Below are 14,882 nucleotides of genomic sequence, written 5' to 3' on the forward strand. Positions count from 1 at the left end.
TGTTTCCTTATTAGGAAAACCTGTCGGGAGAGACTGGATCTTGTGTGGGGTGCTCCACCGAAAGGGGTAGGGAAGGCCTCCGAAGAGGTAGGTCACACCAGGACCCTGGAGGAGGGTTGAAGGAAGAAAAGGAAACTCTAGGATACTGTACAGTACTGAACTGTGTGGGGTAGAGGCCCAATTACTACTGGTCCGTGCTTAGGCAAGCCAAGCCAGCTGTTCTGGAAAGAGTGGGAGGAAGCCACTTTTAACTCCTGTGCCAACAGGGGCTTGATCGCAATGGACCTTTGGTGGGAAAACTACAGTTATTACTATCACTTTTGTTTGAAGTTACTATTGCTTGAACTGAGGGAGGGCTCAGGAAGAGGCTACTACATCTGGGGAGAACTGGAAAGCCTTCAGCAATGCTTGAGCCTGGAGAAGGGCTGACAGTTTTGTTTGGACTCCGAGAAGACTTTCGTTAGGTTTGGCTGGAAGACTAAACCCCAAATCACTCTGCTGGCCTGGGAAGATCATTGTTAAGGGAGGTGACGTGTCCTCACACTGGGCAGAGGTAAGTTGTTCCTACAAAGTTCAAAAGCTGTTTCTTTTGTGTGGTTATCCAGAATGAGCCCCAAAGGCTACTATCTATAAAACAAAACAGTCCCTGTGAACAAAGATAAATGTCTCATTGGATTTCTCAACAAATCTTGCAAGAAGTCTGCAGTTTCTTTTCTGAGGTTCATTTTGAAACATTGGAAGATGTTTATTTTTGTTTTTAAAAGCTTCCTTATTTGCAGCTAGTTGGCGGTCATAGTCCTAGACAAAATTCATGGAATAACAGAGTTTTGCCCTGGTAAAACGTATCTAACACTTTAACATGGTTATTGCCATAATGAAAGAGAAGCTATTGTAAGTCTTGGTATCAGAGACTTCCACAGAAGAATTTTACACATATATCTCTTTTAAAAGTAACTGGAAAAATATATTTGTGCACATTTGGGAGGGTTTAGATCCTTATAATCTATAAAGAAGATTGAAAATGCTTTTATATTTTTTTAAAAAAATATGGGTATTACCTTTGGAATATTGTTTTCTTCTCCTGTTACTGAAGGACTCCTAAAAGGACTAGAGAACTGGAGTGGGAGCCTTCTCATCCCCCATTTGAAGAGATGGGGCTATCCGAACCTTTAACAGAAAGATTATTCCCACGAGTGTCTGCTAGAAGTTTGAATGAAATCGGTGTTAACTAAAACAAAAACCAAAATGATATCAGTTTGAATAATAATGTATTTTCCTGTCAGCTGCACAGTGTTCTGCCTTTTACCATAATCCCTAGATGACCAGAGTGCTTTAGCCAAAACAGGGTAGACAACACCTAATATTTCTAATGCAGAAACAAGCAGGAAAAAATTCAGGCCCGCTTTATACATGATGAAATATAAACGGGGACAAACACGCTCTTTTCTGTCTGCGGGTCACACTTCAAAAAGGAAAGGAAAAAATCATATACTTAAAAAAAAACCACTTTCAAAGAGCCTCAAATCAGCCTCTACATTTTTTTGGGGGGGGGCGTTGTTCTGCCCATATTTTTAGACAAAGAAAAATTAACATAAAAGGTTTGACTTCAATGGCAGTAGGATCAATAGAAAAGCTCCCGTTGACTTCAGTAGGACAGGATTCCCAAAAAAGTATTTCTCTGTGAAAAGTAATTAGACGCTCAGCATTGGTCTAGCTCTGCATCAATTGAAATCAATGGTAAACACTCTCACTAACTTCAAAGGGAGGAGAGTTAGACCAGGGCTGAGTCTTTTTAAAATCCCACTCTTGGACTCCATTCTTTTGTGCTTGCAAATTTTGCAAGAAAACTTGCTGGTGCCATTTTACAGGCTGCTACTAAAAACGTGTCCCTAAAAGAGGAAGTCAACGGACACATCCCATGGTGGTTCAGTGAACACTGTATGCTGAGAGCATGCTTTTTTTGTTGCTTTGGCTGAAGCACATAGACCCTAATGACACTAGACATATCTGTATCTTCAGTCTTCTGAGAGATCAGGTGGATGAAGGAATATCTTTCATTGGACCAACTTCTGTTGGTGAGAGAGACCAGCTTTCGAGCTACATTGCGCTCTTCTTCAGGTTACTGTGTCGCTCAAAAGCTTGTTTCTCTCACCAACAGAAGTTATTCTAATAAAATATATTATCTCCACCACCCTGTCTGTCTAATACTCTGGGGCTGACATGGCTAAAATAATACTGCCTACTTCACACTTCTCCAGGGCACTTTGAATTCGATGGACAAAAAAGGACCAGTTGCGTTGCTAATTTTTCATTTTCCATGCAACACAGCAGTCGTGAACCATAAGGCAGATCCATATTGCACTTTACTGTCGTTGGGAGTCAGCTTAAAGTCTTGGCAGTTTGGCTCAGCCATCCACCCAGACGTGGCTAACAAAGAATTGACGTGGTTGGGCTCCCTAAAAGAGCACATCAGTCATCCTTGACTAGATGGTGGCTGAGACATAGAGAATTAAGTGTCGCAGGTGGACGTATGCGGGTCAAAATGATGGGAACTTTCAAAGCAGGGAGGGGAAAAGATATAGTGAAACTTTGATGAGTTCCACAGGCAGGGTTTTCTACTGCATTGTCTAAAGCATGTCATTCCAGTGTGAGAGATCGTGCAGCTTTATCTGAGAGTCATGAGTGTGGATGAGAGAAGCAAAAATAACCAAATCAACATCACTGACTTCTGCAAAAAGGTCAGCAACAAGGATTTTTCTCCAGGCCCCGCTGGCATTAAAGAAAGCCGCATCCGTATCAGATGCTCATATCTCAATCAGCTGCATGCTACATTAAACTATCTTCATGGTGCAGGATTAACTGCATCTGGCAAAGGCTTAGAACCTACCTGAGAACAGGAAGATCCTTCCTGGGAGGGTCAGCTGGCCTGTCACAGGCACATCAAACTATTCCTTTAGCTCTTGTTACCTCCCTTGTTTGTTTTCAGGCATGGCTGCTTTGCTACTATAATCTTCCCAAAGGCTTGTGTCCCTGATTTGTATGTTGTCAGGCTGAGGTGTCTGCTGTGTAACTGACTTGCTTTCCTCTCTACTCCCCTGCCCCTCAGTGGACATGTTACAGAGATGTCAGCAGCATTCGAAAGTGAAAGGCATGGGCTGATAAGGACAATTGAACTCAGGGCCTGCAGTCTCCTACAATCAGTGAATGACAGCGAAATCGGGAGAGTTACTAGGAGCCATTAAACAATACAGCAGCAACTGTCAGAGATACTAGAGACAGTTTGATTCAGAGCCTTCCCGCTGAGCCCATGCTTGTGTGCCGGGGTAACAAATCTTCCCTTCAGCTTCAACCAGCATTTAGGCCTTAACACGCTAGACATCTTGGGATGCACAGTGTTATGTCTTGTGCTTTGCTTGTCAGCTGCACAGCGTTTGCCCATCATTTACAATCAGTCAGGAAGCAAAACAGTTCTTCAGGTATTTGTTAGAAGCTCTAATGGATGTGCAGTAGGGATGTGAGTTTGCATCCCAAGTTCCTAGTTCCAGCAGGAAATAGGTATGCTGCAAAGCCAAGATGCACAGCCCCTATCAGGCCTCATATATGCTCTACAGGAAGTGCGCTGACAGGATGCAAAGCAAGCAGACTGCAGGAAAGCTTGCTGCAGAAAGGAACCTGGGAGCCTGCTTTTGGAATCCATAAAATCCATGATTTAGGAGGGGCCTCCAGTTTGCACCACAATCCTAAACTGAATGTCTGTTGCTGGCTGACCATAGTGATCTCAGTGGGAAGGGGCAAGAAGGGGGGAAAGGGCCTCCCTGTCCCCTGAAGATCCTGAACTCAGCCTTGCTTAATGGGGACGGGACGGGGACTAGGGGCTCCAATACCCCTCCCAGTGGAGAAATAAACTGTTCTCAAGGTAATGTCTCCTGTAGTGAAAAACTCATGCAACAAAGGATTATGGGGTTTGTTTTTTTTCAAATTTGAAGTAATAAACAACATTCCTATTTGGTTTTGAGTTTTAATATCTGGTTTTCTCCAGAGCCCAGTCCCTGACTACATCGCTGCTCCAGTGCCGTCTGCTCCTGGCCACTCTCCCAAGAGCAAAGTCTCATTCCGTTGTTACTGTAGCTACTCTCCCCTTCTTAGCCCATCCCACCAGGGTCTTTGTCATTACTCTATGTGATCTTTCAAATTTAGGGCCCTATCCTGCGTCCCTTAGTTACATGGCCCCTTAGACATCAGCAGAACTATGCACAGGAGTGAGGGATGCAGGATTAAGAGCCCAGGATTTAAGTTCCTCAGGGCAGGGGCTAGTGTGATGCTGGCCACCTTAGCTGACGCTGGAGACTGAATTGGGACCCTCCAGAGCTCATAGCAGCAACTAAAAGCCAGGCTCCCATGCTGTAATGTTCACCCCTTCTGTGGACCAGGCACAGAGGGGGAAGTGTATCTACGCTGACCGGGGGTTGTACCAGCACCATTGTTCACCTGCTTTGTGCCCAGAGTTATTGTGCCTTGCAATGCAACTGCAGTCATATTGTGTGTGGGGTGGCGGGGAGGGGGTAGGCACGCACGTCTGAAAACTGAGGCCATAAAGTCGGGGATCCTTTGTGTGGAAACCTCTCTGTCAACATAAAACAAATGCATCACTATTCCACAAACACTGCCCCATTCCGTGGTTTGGATTTTAAAATGGCCTTATCCCTGTGATGAACCCACCCGTGTCTATGAAGCACCTTCTTGAATGATGGTGGCTCCTGAGGGAAGACCTCTCTGGAGCACTGCAGTGGGACGTTTGGATGATATAAGGACTGGGCTTAGAGGGTCTTATGCACTTCACTAAAGGGGCAGCACATTTGTAAAGAAGGGTGTGTAATGGTGCAGCTAAACTGACTCTTTTTTTTTTTTTTTTTTGAAGGGCGTATAATTGTTTTAGGCTTGTTTTACACAGACGTTGCATTGCCAAGCAGTTTATTGTGCCAATATTTGATTATGGTGATAGACATGCTAACTTGTCCTTTCTTAACAAATTGGCTTGTGCTGCATAATAGAACGGGTAGATTTGTGTTAAATTGCAGCTTTGGGAGCCATCGTTGTGAGATGTTATCTTCTCTGAACTGGCTTCCTTTATCGCAGGGAAGGGAATTGAATGGGTTTGCGATGGCACACAGTACCGTTATAGGTGTGCTTAGGAGATGCTCAGGGTCTGAAAGCTGAAAGGCAGTGATGAGTGGCTCTCTTGCTTCAAGGATGTGAGGGAAAAGAGGCTTGTCAGTGTACGTGTGCTCCTAAACACATCAATAAACCATTAACCTACTACATCATTAGTTGGCATGGCAAATGGAGACAGTTAATTGTTCAAAGCTGATCGCTAAATACTCCCTCCACCCTTCTGCCAAAATGGTATGCTCCACTTGTCAACATTTACTCAGCCTCCCCAGCAGGAGCATTTTTCACAGGTTTACATGGTGCCTTTCATGTACTATCAAACAAGGTTTTCTTTAGCCTCAGGTTTTCGGTTTCTTGGCTGAGGGCATCAGAACATCCAAGAGGAAGCTGCCAGCAGCAAATGCTGCAGACTTTAAATAACATTCCCAGGTGTGCTCTGCCCCGTTCCCATCAGACTCGCTTCCTCCTCACTGAGTTCACCACCCCAGCTGACACCAATTTTGCCCTTTTGTCATCAGTCTTAATAGGGAAGCCTTAGGAGCCATAAAAACTGGACTCCCCTTTAGCTCCTAGAGGTGGTTCCCCTCAGGTCAGGGTCAAGAGAAACTCGTGGAGCAATGTGTTAGAACATCAGAACATAAGAACTACCACACTGGGTCAGACCAAAGGTCCATCTAGCCCAGTATACTGTCCTCTGACAGTGGTGAAGGTTATCATCAAGTGACCCATGCCCTGCTACCCAATCCCAGCTTCTGGCAAACAGAGGCTAGGGACACCCATCCTGCCTAACAGCCATTGGTGGACCTATCTTCCATGAATCTATCTAGCTCCCTTTTTAACCCCATTATAGTATTGGCCTTCATAACACCCTCTGGCAAGGAGTTCCACAGGTTGACAGTGCGTTGCGTGAAAAAGTACTTTCTTGTGTTTGTTTTAAACTTGCTACCTATTAATTTCATTTGGTGGCCCCTTGTTCTTGTATTCTGAGAAGGAGTAAATAACACTTCCTTATTTACTTTCTCTATACCACTCATGATTTTATAGACCTCTATCATATCCCCCCTTAGTAATCTCTTTTCCAAGCTGAAAAGTCCCAGTCTTATTAGTCTCTCCCCATACAGAAGCTGTTCTATACCCCTAATCATTTTTGTTGCCCTTTTATGAACCTTTTCCAACCCCAATATATCTTTTTTGAGATGGGGCGACCACATCTGCATGCAGTATTCAAGATGTGGGCATACCATGGATTTATAGAGAGGCAATATGATATTTTCTGTCTTATTATCTATCCCTTTCTTGAAGATTCCCAACATTCTGTATGCTTTTTTAAGGGCCGCTGCACACTGAGTGGATGATTTCAGAGAACTATCCACAATGACTCCAAGTTCTCTTTCTTGAGGGGTAACAGCTAATTTAGACCCCATCATTTTATATGCATAGTTAGGATTATGTTTTCCAATGTGCATTACTTTGCATTTATCAACATTAAATTTCATCTGCCATTTTGTTGCCCAGTCACCCAGTTTTGTGAGATCCTTTTGTAGCTCTCCACAGTCTGCCTGGAACTTAACTAGCATGTGTTGGGGTTTTTGCGTCCGCTGCCCATGTTCTGTGGTGAAAGAAGAGAACTTCATTCTCTAGGCTAGGCCCCTCCGCATTAAACTCACACACAAAAATTAAAAGAATGTATACATTCATAGAAATGTAGGGCTAGAAGGGACTTTGAGAAGTCATCATAGTCCAGCCCCTGTGCTGAGGCAGGACCAAGTAAACCTAGACCTTCCCTGACAGGTGTTTGTCTAACCTGTTTTTAAAAACCTCCAGTAATGGGGCTCCCACAACTTCCCTTGGATGTCCATTCTAGAGCTTAGCTACCCTTATAGTTAGAAAGATTTTCCTAACATCTAACCTAAATCTCCCTTGGTGCAGATTAAGCCCATTGCTTCTTGTCCTACTTTCAGTGGACACAGAGAACAATAGATCCGCACCCTCTTTATAATAGCCCTTAACTTATTAGAAGATTGTTATCAGCTCCCTCTCCCCCAGTCTTGTTTTCTCAAGACTAAACATGCCCAGGTTTTTTAACCTTCCCTCATAGATCAGGTTTTCCAAAACTTTTATCATTTTTGTTGCTCTCCTCTGGACTCTTTCCAATTTGTCCATATCTTTCCTAAAGTGCGGCACTCAGAACTGGACACTGCTCCTGGTGAGGCCTCACCAGTGCTGAGTAGAGTGGGACACTTCTCTCCTGTGTCTTATTGTGACAGAGAGTAGGGAGTTAACAGAACCTGCACTCTGATCACTCTGACACCCATTAGTACCTCCAGAGAAAACTGAATGGGGTAATTAAGGTAGTTAGCTACTTAGGTCAGGAGGCTGGGTGAGCTGCCAAGCCAATTAGCCCATCAGTTCAAGACGGAGAAAGAGGCACGTGAAGGAAGTGTGTGTGTGTGGGGGGTGTGGATGAAGAAAGGGCTAGCCGAGCCCAGTCTCACAGAGGTCTCAGGGAAGGGAGATCAGTTTGTCCTAGATTTGGTCCAGCAGCAGCATGCCTTCTCCACATTCTGGTCAGCATCTCCTCTTTAGGGGAGCCTGAATGGCCCATCTATGGGGCAAGTCATATGAAGCCCCCTGAGAACACTGAAACAGGGATTGTGCTCTCCAGATTGTCAGTAAAACTAAACCCACCTTAAATTTTCCTTCTGCTATGGGGTTGGTGTGATGGGATCACTGAGGTCTGGAACTGTGGGACTGCTGTGCCCCCTTAACTCTCCAGCCTCTGATGTTTCTCACAAGGCTATGCCAGTGAAAAACAGCAAATCCCTCCAGGCACTGTGATCACTCAACCATTCGCATCTGGAGCCCCACACCTATCGAATCAGGGAGAGGCATCAGCCAGGCACCCCAGCCTTGCACCCCTAGAAAGATACCATCTTACACTGCTCAAGACTCACTTTGACAGTACAAGTTCACTACTTCTTCAAAGGAAAGTGGACATGCACCATCCTTCGTAATCCGAGCTGAGATTCTCTGAGCACTTCAACCAAAAATACACTGGGCTGTTAACACCTGTCTGGCCAGTGATAGCTGCTCTTCTGTCCCTACTGAAAGGCCAGCTGTGGGTGTTTCCCAACCTCACAGCATCTTTCAGCAACACATCTAACAATACTTCATAACTTCCCATACAGTGAGAGTACACACAATTCAACTGGATGTCAACGTTCAGAAGACGGAGACTTTTAAAATGATACCTCACAAGAGCTGCATTGTGCAGAACAGATCATAATCATATGACAGTGGTGAATCTGGGGTTCCAGGGTGCTACTTTGAGGTACAGAGAGTGACAGCTGGATATTACAGCATTCTCTGCAGCCACATCTGCAAACCCTTAGGGTTGACTCCAACCAACAGCTCCTTAGCTAGGGAAGAAGACAGGTGGTGCCACTCTACCAGCTGATGTGGTCGCATGGCCCAGTGTTCATTCTCATCTTGACTGCGCTGTTGCTTCCTGGAAAACTACAAGCCACTTGGGGTTCCCTTTTTTGTTTTGCTTCAGCATGTGCTGTGTGACTAGGGTCCCCGGATTCATTCTGATTTCACGCTCTCTGCAGGTTCTGAGCTACAAGGTACGCTCTGAGGAAGGATTAAAGAAAGAAGCTTGCTAGTCCCCTGAAACCTGTCCCTGCAGACAAGCTGCCAAATTATCTGCTTCCCTCCACCCTCACTGTGTCTCCTTTAGCACAATGCCTTTAAGTAGGAGAGAGAACCTCTTTCCATTTTCTGCTCTCCTCGTGCTGTTTCTCCTACATTCACTCAGACACAGAGAAACATGTAAGTGCCCCTGAAGTTTGTCCAGGCTGCAAAGCAGAATCAATAGCAGAAGGTTCCAAATAACTCAACAACTCCCAAATGACCAGAGGAAGCAGAAGATACAGTGGAACAGCCTCCTGGATGTGGGAAACATTCCGCATGCTTTTTTGGACCTCCTCAGAGGTTTGATTCTTGTGCTGGTAGTGTGCAATATATATATATACATGTTTTTAACAGGACAGGCTAGAGTTTAGCTTAAATTACATACATGTGCTTGCACCTTTATCAGATGAAACCTTTGTGTTGCCCCATGATGTGAAATGTGCACAGTCTCATACATAGTAGCATAGCAGCAAGTTGCAGTGGTCAGCAGGGAGGAATGCTAATCAGAGGACTCCCTCCATAATCAGCCTCCAGAAGATGCATGGTTTTAAGTCGTGACTGGGGCCTTGGAAGCTTCCCAATGACCAATTGCAGCAGGGATTGAAATAATATCCATGCTCCTATTCTGCAAATGTTACACCCCACTGAGAAATCACTGAAAAGGAGATTCTGACAAATCTCAAAACTTTGCAGAACTGCAGCCACCCAAAGAGAAAGATGCTTGAACTTCTATTGATCTCCTGGTTCTGTGTTTATTGTGGAATGGATGTTCAGAGAATTCAGATAGCAGTAACAAAGAGTTTTGCATTCATCTCTACAGCTGTTTGAAATGGTACTACACACCAAGGACTGCGCCCTCATTAAATTTCTCAGAATGTCACCGTTTGGACAGCAGAAATTTTGTTTTGTTTTGATACACAACATGTTAATATATTCAGTATCAAAGAAGAGGATAATGGGGTGACAGATGGGAGCTGGACTCCAGCTTTCCTGGGAAAGACTCTTCCCAGCAGGAAAGCGGTAAGTTTCCCACCCAATCTTCTGCAACCTTCTGACTGCTAACAACTGTAAGACCCCATGTAGTGGTAGTTATTAAATGAATGACTTCATTCCCAGCCAATAATAAACATTTTACAAACATACTCTTTACCCCATAGACTTTTCCAGGCTAACTAGACTCTGTTTGTTAATCCAGCTACTGATTTTATGCTATTTAATTGCTAAATGTGATCACTGTGGACTGTCCATCTTATTAAATGTCTAGCTGTGAGGATTCCACTAGCAAATGACAAGGGGGGGAGGAGGGGGTTGATTCCCCACTCCCAGGAACTTTAATGGGTTTTGGATCAGGCACATCAGGAATGACTCCACTGAGACCTGTGGAATTACGCTGGTATAAAACTAGTATGAATGAGTGGAGAATGAGGCCAAGATATCTCTTGACAGTTCAACAAAATGAAATCATGAGAGCTTAATTTGTGCCAGGGGTGAGCCCTGGCACCTCTAAGCTTGGCAGTTGATAGGCCCGGCACTTGTAGGCTTGCTGCATCAGTTATGAAAGTAAAAAACTTGTGGGAGCCCTGGCACCTAATTACTTGAGCCCTGGCACCTCTTTCATTAATTAAGCATGAGATATCACCATTACATAAACAGAAGGAAGCTCTAATGGCTGTTCCTATGTTTTATAATAACCCACTTCCTGCTGATGGCTCTGAAAATCTGCCTCTGAACATGACACTATGGCTTGTACACAGTGAGCATTTGCGAGTATCATATCACAAAGAAAGGAGCAAGGGCATCTGGAATGATAAGAAATCCCAGACTGCAGAGCAGAGCTCTCTTTTTCTGTGGAGCCTCCGTCCCGCAAGCCCTTCGGCATAGCACAACGGATGGTGCAAGGTTATAGTGCTCCTGCACAACTGTGAGAGATGGATGCAAGCAAATGAACTACTATGGGAGAGAGCCTTGGATCCAGCCAAGCTGTGCTTGGCACTGGACCTGGAAGAATAAATGTCTTAATGCCACTTTTACTCTGGGGCTGTTTTATGTTACACCGGTTGGAAAAGCCCTTCGTGGCTGATATGCTGACCCAGGATCATGAGAGTACAGTGCACTAGAATTATAGAATCATAGAAATGTAGGCCTGGAAGGACCTCAAGAAGTCATCAAGTCCACCCCCTGCACTGGCAGAACCAAGTAAGCCTAGACCTTCCCTGACAGATGTTTGTCCAACCTGCTTTGGAAAACCTCCAATGACGGGGATTCCAAAACCTCCCTTAGAAGCCTATTCCAGAACTTACTTGCCATTATAGTTAGAGAGTGTTTCCTAATAACACCTTTGCTGCAATTTAACTCATTACTTCTTGTCCTACCTTCAATGGACATGGAGAACAACTGATCACCATCCTCTTTATAACAGCCCTTAATATATCTGAAGACTGTGATCAGGTCTCTTCTCAGTCTTCTTTTCTCAAGGCTAAACATGCCCAGGTTTTTTAACCTTTCCTCACAGGTCAGGTTTTCCTAAAACGTTTATTCTTTTTAGTTGCTCTCCTCTGGATTCTCTCCAATTTGTCCACTTCATTCCTAAAGTGTGGTGTCCAGAATTGGACACAGTACTCCAGCTGAGGCCTCACCAGTGCCAAGCAGAGCAGGACAATTGTGTCTTACATATGATACTCCTTTTAATATACCCCAGAATTATATTAGCCTTTTTCCAACTGCATCATATTGTTGACTTATTCAATTTGTGATCCACGAAAACCCCCAGATCCTTTTCAGCAGTTCTACCACCATTTTGTAGTTACACGTTTGATTTTTCCTTCCTAAGTGAAGTACTTTGCATTTGTCTTTATTGACTTTTATCTTGTCAATTCAAGTCTAGATCATTTTGAATTCTAATTTTATCCTATAAAGTTCTTGCAACCCTTTCCATCTTGGTGTCATTGGCAAATTTTATAAGCATATTCTTCACTCCATTATCCAAGTTATTAATGAAAATATTGACTAGTATGGGACCAGAACTGACCCTTGCAGGACCCCATAGATATGGCCTCCCAGTTTGACCACAAACCACTGATAACTTCTCTTCGCATATGGTCTTTCAACCACTTGTACACCCACCTTAAATGAATTTCATCTGGACCACATTTCCCTAGTTTGCTTATGAGAATGTCACATTGGACAGTGCCAAAAGCTTTACTAAAATCAAGCTCGGTCACGTCTGCTGCTTTTCCTCATCCACTAGGCCAGTAACTCTGTCAATTAGGTTGGTTTGGCATAATTTATTCTTGACAAATCCATGCTGGCTATTCCATATAACCCAATTATCCTCCAGGTGCTTACAAACTGATTGCTTAATAATTTGTTTCAGTATCTTTTCAGGTATTGAAATTAGGTGGACTGGTATATAATTCCCTAGGTCCTCTTTAGTTCCCTTTTTAAAGATGGACACACTGTTCACCTTTCTCCAGTCTTTTGGGCCCTCACCCATCCTCCAGGAGTTCTCAGAGGTAATTGCTAATAGTTCTGAGATTGCTTCAGCTAGTTTCTTAAGTATCATAGGATGAATTTCATCAGACCCTGACAACTTGAACACATCTAATTTATCTAAATGTTCTTTAAACTGTTCGTTCCCTGTTTTGGCTTGCATCCCTTCCCCCTTGTTGTTAATATTAATTATGTTGTGTATCTGGTCATCATTAACCTTTTTAGTGAAGACTGAAGCAAAACAGTCATTACACCTCAGCTTTCTTGATGTCATCAGTTATTAGCTCTCCTTCCCATCTAAGTAGAGGGCCTATACTTGCCTTCATCTTTTGCTTGCTCCTATTGTATTTAAAGAAACTCTTCTTATAGCCTTGCCAGGTGTAACTCATTTTCCTGCCTTAGTCTTTCTGATTTTGTTCCCACATGCTTGTTCTATTCTTTTATACTCCTCCTTAGCAATTTGTCTATGTTTCTACTTAACAGATTCCTTTTTGATCTTCAGGCCATCAGAGTGCTCCTGATGGAGCCATATTGGCCTCTTGCTATTCTTCCTATCTTTCCTGCGCGTTAGGATAGTTTGCAGTTGTGGCTTTAATATTATCTCCTTGAGAAACTGCTAGCTCTCCTAGACTCCTTTTTCCCTTCAATTGTTGTCCCATGGGACCTTACCTACCAGTTCTCTGAGTTTGTCAAGGTCTGGGTTTGTTTAAGTCTGCTGCTCTCACTCCTTCCTTTACTTAGAATTATAAAATCTATCATTCACGATCACTTTCACCTAAATTGCCTTCCACCTTCAGATTTACTACCAATTCCTCCCTGTTGGTCAGAATCAAGTAAAAAATGGCTGTCACCCTGGTTACTTACTCCAATTTCAGGCACAAAAAGTTGTCCCCAATACATTCCAAGAACTTACTGGAAAATTTGTGTTTTGCCATATTACTTTTCCAACAGATGTCTGGGTAGTTAGTCTCCCATTGCTACCAGGTCTTGCTGTTATTTGTACTAGAAATGCCTCAACCACCTCCTCTTCCTGATTTGATGGTCTATAGCAGACCTTTACCATGATGTCACCCCTATCTTTTTAGCCCTTTTATCTTTACCCAGAGATGCTCAACTGGTTTGCCTCCCTCCTCCTTCTGGACCTCAGAACAAGTGTATATATTCTTGATGAATAATACAACATCTCCTCCCTTTTTAGCCTACCTGTCCTTCTTGAACACGCTATACCCCTCTATACCAGTATTCCAATCATGAGAGTTATCCCACCAAGTCTTTGTGATGCCAGTTAAGTAATCATTTAGCCTATGTACTATACTTCCAGTTCTTCCTGTTTATTCTCCATACTCCTTACATTTGTGTACAGACATCTAAAATGTTGATCAGATTCCCCCACTGATTTCCATCTGGTCACTGCTATGACCCTTCTGTCATTTTTCATGTCCTCTCTAACATCTAACTCTCTGTTGAGGTAACCTATTTCACCTTTTTTATATATTTACCTCAGGGCTTCTGTTACCTGCCCCCTTTGAACCTAGTTTAAAGCCCTCCTCACTAAGTTGGCGAGTCAATGTGTGAAGATGCTCTTCCCCTTCTTGGTCAGTTGGACCCCATCTCTTTCCTGCAGACCTTCTTCCCAGAACAGCACCCCATGGTCGAGGAAGCCAGAATCCTGCAATCGAAACCATCTGAGCAGTCACACATTCATCTCCCAGACGCGTGTGACCCTGCATGGGCCCTCACCCTGAGCTGGACGATGGATGAAAACACAGCCTGTGCCTCCAACCTCTTCACCCTTCCTCCCACAGCCCTGTAGTCACAGCTGATCTGATGAGGGTCAGACCTGGCTGTATCATTAATGCCCACATGAATGAACAGCATGGGGTAGTGATCGGAGGGACAGATGAGCTTCGGCAACTTTTCTGTAACATCTTGGTCCCAGGCTCCAGGAAGGCAGCACACCTCCTGGGACATCAGGTCAGGTCAGCAGACCTGGGCCTACAGAAGGGGAATATATATATTATATTAAACTGAGCTTGCAAAGCGGCTTGGGTTCTTTAGTAATGGATAGCACTGCAGACCTGAAAGATATTTTTATTGCCACAATGAAATAGTGGAGAAACGTTTCTGTAGGGGCTTACACCCAGCTTTCCCCCTGTGAACCATCCTTCCAGCGCAGACTGTCTCCGGATAGGTCTATACTACAGTCCTGTGGTATGGACGCAGTGTGAGTAAACATAGCTTTCCGAACTCGCTCAGTGAAACCACAGCAGAGAAACCACAGAAACACAGGCTTAAGTGCAGGCTAGCCCTGCAAGGAGTTACCCAGGGTTCTGGGTGGGTGTGTACAGCCGAAGTGCTTGCTGCTGAAGCTTCATTGCTCTGACCTGCAAACAAGCTACGTTATCGCTAGCTCTGGTATGTCTACTCAAGCTCCAATCATACCACATGATTGGAGTATAGACATACCCTCAGATTCCTCCTCTCCAACATCAGGTGCTTATTTGTCTTTGTCTTAATAAACTAGCACTCCT

Source organism: Lepidochelys olivacea, assembly GCF_965140295.1.
Source record: "Lepidochelys olivacea isolate rLepOli2 genome assembly, chromosome: 13".
NCBI classification, from domain to species: domain Eukaryota; kingdom Metazoa; phylum Chordata; order Testudines; family Cheloniidae; genus Lepidochelys; species Lepidochelys olivacea.